This window comes from Salvelinus sp. IW2-2015, linkage group LG15 (assembly GCF_002910315.2).
Source record: "Salvelinus sp. IW2-2015 linkage group LG15, ASM291031v2, whole genome shotgun sequence".
NCBI classification, from domain to species: domain Eukaryota; kingdom Metazoa; phylum Chordata; class Actinopteri; order Salmoniformes; family Salmonidae; genus Salvelinus; species Salvelinus sp. IW2-2015.
Genome location: NC_036855.1, coordinates 4813458 through 4820591, shown reverse-complemented (window position 1 = coordinate 4820591; position 7134 = coordinate 4813458).

Genomic DNA, 7134 nt, shown 5'->3' with positions numbered 1-7134 from the left:
TGTCGAAACAGGGATTAAAAAGACAGGTTATCCTTGAATGGAGGACGTTTTTCCGCGGTTTATGCCAGCCAGGTAGGCTACTCTGGTTGTAAAGTGAAGAAATGTGCTTAATATTAGGAAAGTTGAGAAATAAATATAGTAGACCTAGTCTATAGAAATCTGATCGGATCCTCCTCTTTTTAATAGAGGCCGTCAAAATATTTTCTCACGCAATTCCATGGCATAGCCTATAGAAATGTTGCGTAACATGGGTTTATAGGAACACCTATTTCATTCCATGCATCAACCAGCTACGAGGAGCTGGCTCTCGCTGAGCAACGGGTGATCCTATTCCACTCAAACTCTGAATGCCAGGGCTCTCATTAAGTGTTTGATTTGATTTGCGAATGCATTTGCATTGATGTCAGAGTAATTAGAGGGACTGAGTACCAGGCCATCAGCGACTGGCCATTAAATTTTACGGTCAACGTAAAAGCTCAGACACACCGGTAGGATTGTCAAACGCTTGCCTGCGATAGTACTTAGCACCTCTGAACAAAGTGTCGGCAGTCAATCTCTTTTGTGGTCACACAGCAAAGACCTTGGAAGTCGTCAGTCTTGTTAAAATACTTCAAACCAGAAGGTGGCAGTAGCATTGTTTGGCAATGCATATCCGTGTGTTTTGCATATGGTCTAGATTCCAAGTTATCTTTGCTGATGTTGCTATTTCGTAGAAAGCCCTTGTTGATACTAGCCAAATGGCCACAGCTAGATAACTACCTAATGTTAGCACACTTGCTAGATAGCATGACATAGCTAGCTAACTAGCTAAGGACACTGCACTAACTCGGCAGCTAACACAGGCATCTGTTTCATTGAAACTAGCTAATCCATTGTGATTTAATTATAATGTCAATACTAGCTACAGTGGTTAGCTAGCTTGGAGAAAGTATTTAGTGTTGTGTGCATTGCGTCTGTGCACTTAGCTAGCTACCATCCCATAGCCTACATTACATATGAAGTGTGACKGGCTCATCTGTGGATGTACGGAGAAAATGCCCTCTTTTTTACTTTTTTTTTTGGGGGGGGGCTCCCTCACGTGGGGTTCATGCTCTCTGATTGGCTCAAGTTGTGAAGTTGTTGGCCACTGACGAGCATTGCGATTCTACAAGTAGAATTGGTAGGTTCATCGCTACCGGGTCAACAYGCAGCAGGTACCGCTTTTGTTTTAGCAAGAGAAGGAACTGCCTTCCACTGCGATAAGTACCTATCGGCAGTCTATTTGCAGGGAAGTTTTTGGTGTGGTTCATGCTTTACAGCCCTACACATGTACACACACACTCTACAGATTGAATCAGCCCCCCACCAACCCAGTTGTTTGTGTTTGTGTTTATATTTGTGYTTGTTTGTGTTGTTGCTATGCTGATTTCAGTGCTACTCTCTCTGTGTAGATAATCCTCTAATCCTGAGATAGGAAACCGAGACAATGTCATCAGTGATTCACTCTCCCAATGTCTGCGTTCCCTAGGCGCATAGGAAGGAACAATCAAATCGAACACAGCCTACATGAAACCAGGGGGGTAGAGGGAGGGGAGAGAAAGAGAAAATGGAGGAGGGGAAGAAAGAGAGAGACATAGAACAGAAAATGGGCAAGTGAGAGTCAACATAATTAATGCATGTACTTGTTTTGTTTCCGTGTTTGTCAACCCGTCCTCCCCTGGTGAAAAAGCCACAGGTTCTGAGAGAGGAACCAAACACACCCTACAAAGAGTTGGTAAATATTTACAGTTTACACACAGAYACAGTGTGTGTGTGCGCCTCAGCCGGTTACATGTGGTGCCTGAGCGTGTGACCACACACCGTAACCCCAGTGAGAGAGAGAGAGAGAGAGAGAGAGAGAGAGAGAGAGAGAGAGAGAGAGAGAGAGAGATCAAACACATTCGGTCATATGGTCTGAATTAGGGTGCAGTCCTCATGTTTCATTATAAAATCCAATAAAGCAGCTCTTACATAACACACACACACACTTAACACTGCTCATACACCACAAACACTGCACACATAAACATAACACACAGACATGTGTGGATGTGGTCGCAGTTGGGAACATTTTTTTCCTACACCACAGTCCCACAGTGCAGCATGAGGTTCTGCCCCCTGTAGGTTCCGTGTTAGGGGCTAATGGGCCCACCCACAAACAGGAAACGGAACATGTACACACACACACCGACGCACGCAAGCATGCACGCACACACATGCCCAAACTTTATTACAGCTCACACAATGTCCCATTATAAGACGCTCTAACAAGCCTTAACATCCTGTTGGAGATCATGTGTCGGCAGTCTGATATTTTAATACTGTTATTTCCAGTGAAACAGAATGGACTTATTTCCTCATCCCAGCACACCTGATGGACACACCGTCCTGTGTCTTGGTCCATCTGAAGTAAAAGGGTGGAAAACAGCTAAAGAAATGCTGAGTTGTCACGGTGACTTTATGCTTTTCATTATAGCCTGAAACTCCCCAGGAGTCCACCCCTTCCCACACACGCAAGCACACAAACGCACAAACAAACACACATACAAACACACACACACACACAAATGCACATACATGCCCACACGCACATACAAACGCACATACATGCCCACACGCACATACAAACACACATACATGCCCACACGCACATACAAAGACGCGTACAAACACACATACAAACACACATACAAACACACATACAAACACACAAACCGAGCCCCCATGTGTGAAGATGTTTCAAATTACTCAGGACACACACAGCACTTAATGCGTCAACAGCAGGAGCAGCCGTCCTCTCAGCAACTGAGCTGCTTTGTTCTCAAACATGGAAAATCTCCTTTTAACTATACTAAATGTGATAGCGATCACTACAGTAGTAACAGGCTGTGAAGATATTTACTCATGTTTCTTTAAAATATGTTTTTCGTGTTCTATTTTAATGCTTCTTCTTTGTTGAAATGTCCCTCAATATTCAAGCCATTCTTCAAAGGCTCATTGTTTGACTATGTGACATCACCGTACCCCTCTTTCTTACACACCAAAACAAACACACTTTACGCACACACACACACACCACACACACACAGAGGAGAGAGAAAGAAAAAAACAGGTAAAGAGGAAGAGAGGATTGAGACATTGCAAGTCTGCTCTACCTAGATAGAATCCACACAGTCAACAAGGACGATCAGAGGGGAGGACACTGTTCAGTCTTTGAGAGACGGCTGAGAGAGGTGTGCTGTTGTCTCACCCGCCTAAGTCACCAGAGCTAATTAGTAGCAGTTCAGTGGTGTGTTGTTTGATCTCGGGTAGAGTCTGTGCGATGCGTAACAGCTGTCATCACGTTGGCAGCCAGCACTACTTCCTAAGATTTGTGACTGTCATTACAGTCCTGCTGGCCCCCTCCGCCGTCGCTCTAGATTTTTGTACAGCTAGAGAAGCAGCCAGGGCTCACCACGTCGTACAAGTCAAGTAATTAACGTTCACATCCATGTCTGAGGACAGTTCACGGATGTGCGTGGGGAACCGGCCACTAGGGCGGCAACACGTGATCGCTTGTGACGGGGATGGCGGATGGCGTATTAACCATCATGATACAATTACTGAAATAACAATATTTCATTGTCTGTGTTATGTTGGTTTTTTTGGATGACTTGCTTATTTCATTCAAGTCAGCATCTCATCACTATAGAGCCTGCGGCCTGTGCTGTTTCTGACAAAAATCACTATTTAGTATTCTTTTTAAAGTAAATAAGGGCATACTTTATGACTGCTGAAATACCAACTATCAATCAACTTAGCATCAGGGGATGGGCAAACTTTTGATCGGCGTTGGTGATCACAAAAAGTCAGAACTCATCAGAGGGCTGCAGCTTACTGCAGGAACATTGGCCTTTTGGGAGACCTACAACTCCCCACTACACAGTTCGGGGATTGATCTGATTTATCGTCATAGAGAAACCCACAATGGTGCCATGGAATAAGAGATGTACATACAAATATATGGATGATGAGCGTGACCTTGCGGATAGGCAAAATGCGAGAATAGATGGTAATAGAACAGATATAAAGTACACATGAGATGAGTCATTAGAATATGTAAACATTATTGAAGAAAGTGGCGGTTACTGTAAAGTGACTCGTGATCCTTTAATTATAATGTTAATTTATTAAAGTGGCCCAGAGATTTGGAGTCTGTATGTTGACAGCAGCCTCTCTATGGGTTAGTGTAATGGCTGTTTAACATGCTGATGGCCTTGATGATAGAAGCTGTAATTTTTCAGTCTCTCGGGGTCCCCGCTTTGATCACCTTACTGACCTCGCCTTCTGGATGAGGGTAGCAAGGGGACCATAGAGACTGGAACAGGCAGTGGCTCGCAGTGGTTTTGTCCTTGATGATCTTTTTGGCCTCCTGTGACCATCGGGTGGTGTAGGTGTCCTGGGGAGGGCAGGTAGTTTGCGCCCCGGTGCATGCTTGCTGCAGACGCTCACTACCCCTTCTGGAGAAGTCTTGCAGGTTGAGGGCAGTGCCAGTGCACCGTAAGAGCGGTGATACCAGCCCAACAGATGCCTCCATTGTGCATCTGTTAAAAGGTTGTGAGTAGTTTTATGGTGACAAGACAAAATTTCTTTCAGCCTCCTGAGGTTGAAAGGCCAGCTGTTGCGCCTCATCACCACGCTGTCCTGTTTGGATGTGGAGCATTTCAGTTTGTCCTGATGCTGTACCACCGAGGAACTTAAAACTTTCCACCTTCTCCACTGCTGTCCCTCGATTGTGGAGGGGCGCGGTGGGGAATTGCTCCCTCTGCTGTTATACCCTAAAGTCCACGATCATCTCCTTTGTTTTTTGCACGTTGAAGTGAGAGGTTAATTTTCCTGACACCACACGCCGAGGGTCCTCATTCTCCCTCCCTGTAGGCGTCTCGTCGTTGGTATGGTAAGCAAGTCTACCACTGTACAGTGTCATCTGCAAACTCTGTATGATTGAATTGAAGCCCTGCATGGCCACGCAAGTCTATGGCGTGAACAGGGATACAGGAATAGGACTGAGAACGCAACCCTTGTCGGGCCCCCAGTGTTGAGGATCAGCAGAGTGGGGATGTTGTTACGCTACCCTTCACCACATTGTGAGCGTCCGACGCTCAGAAAGTCCAAGGACCCAGTTGCACAGGGCGGGGTCGAGACCACCACGAGAGAATGTTGTATGTCCAGATATTACACCTCCAATCAGCGATCACCTGCACCCCCTTCTTGTCTTCGACCCGAATCAGAGATGAGCTCGCTGTTCAGCAGGTTGATTCTACATGCTGTGAAAGTCATCCACTAGTGACAGACCGCCACAGCCACAGCAAGACAGCAACACCACACACACAACACACATCAACAACTCTAACAGTCTCACGTGCCGAACTTAACGGGTCGTCCTTGTTTTTTAAACTTCCCAATTGAAGTTTGTTCCAAACAGTCACAATATCGAAGTGTTAAAAAGGTTATAAAATTTTAGTCATTAACTTCCAACCATTTTTAAGGTATAGGTTAAGTTTAGCGTATTAACTCCCAAGAAATCTTAAGGTTATCATTACTCCACTGTTAAGGGGAACAATCTTAAGGGTTTTTGGAAAGGCTTCCGAACCCAAAAAATCCTCAAAAGTTTGTCTTATCGCTGCGATCCGCCGAACATTGGCCTCATCAACAACCCCACTGACCTTTCCCCGTTTCCCCGTAGCTAACCTATATCGTAGGCACTACCGTACACGAAGGCCATAGCTACAAGGACCACCAAGGCAACAGTCCCATGATCCGGATCACCCTTATATTTCTAGACTCCTCACACACTAGCGCGTCACTTGGGCCATCCCTGTCCACAAAGCCCCACCTCAATAAACAAGCGAAAACCTACTGAAGAGGGCAACCACCGCTCAGAAGTTCTCTTACGTCTCCTTCATACGCCCCAGCACAACCTGGCAAGAAAAAATGAATTTATCCCCTATTTAAGCGTCGATCCCTCCTATGGACACCCACCGTTCCTGTTGTTCTTAGTCTCTCGCTTCCATCTTGAAGATAGTTAAAAGAGCGGTCGTGCGAAACAAGAACATTAAAGAAATGATCTGAGTTGTCACCGGGGTACTTTATATGGCGCAGCTTTATCATTATAAGCCTGAAAACTTAGTTCCACCCGCCTTACCCACAACCACAGGCCATGCCACAAACAAACCACATACAGACAAACACCAACCACACCAGTTAACACAACACACACACACACACACAACTAAATGCACCATACATGTCGCCCACTACGCACAATCATAACACAATAAGCCACATACAGTGCCCACACGTCCGCACATTACAAACACACCATACATGCCCACCACGCACATACAAAATAAAACCGCGTACACAAAACCACAGTTACAAAACACACATACATACATGCCCCACCACGCACATTGACAAAAACCAGGCGTACAAACACACATAACAAAACACACCATTACAAAACACATCCCATGACAACACACAGCATACATGGACAACCCCTCACACGCAGCTATGACTCACAGCATCTACACCATCAACATGCCCCAAGCGCACATAACAGCAAGACCCGCCCCTGATACAATACACAAAGCATAAACAAACCAAACACATACAAAACACATCACAAAACACAAAACCGCAGCCAGTCCCCATGTGTGTAAGAAAATGTTGTCAAAGTTTACTCAGCGAACACACAAAAACAGAACAAAAGCACGTTGGTTTGTAAAGCAACGCTGTCGTGCTTTCCCCGAAGCAAGCAAGGCCTCTACTGCAGCAGCACCGCGCGTCGCACCTGACCGGGCCCTCTCCAGCAACTCCCAGAACCAATTGGCGTGAGCCCTGCTTTTTCTCAAAACATGGAAAAATCTCCTTTTAACTATACAAATGTGATAGACGATCACTACAGGAATAACCACATAGACAAAACACACCACACACACACACCACACACCACACACACCAACACACACAACACCACACACACACACACACACAACACACACACACACACACACACACACACACCACACACCACACACACACACACACACACACAACCAAACACACACACAC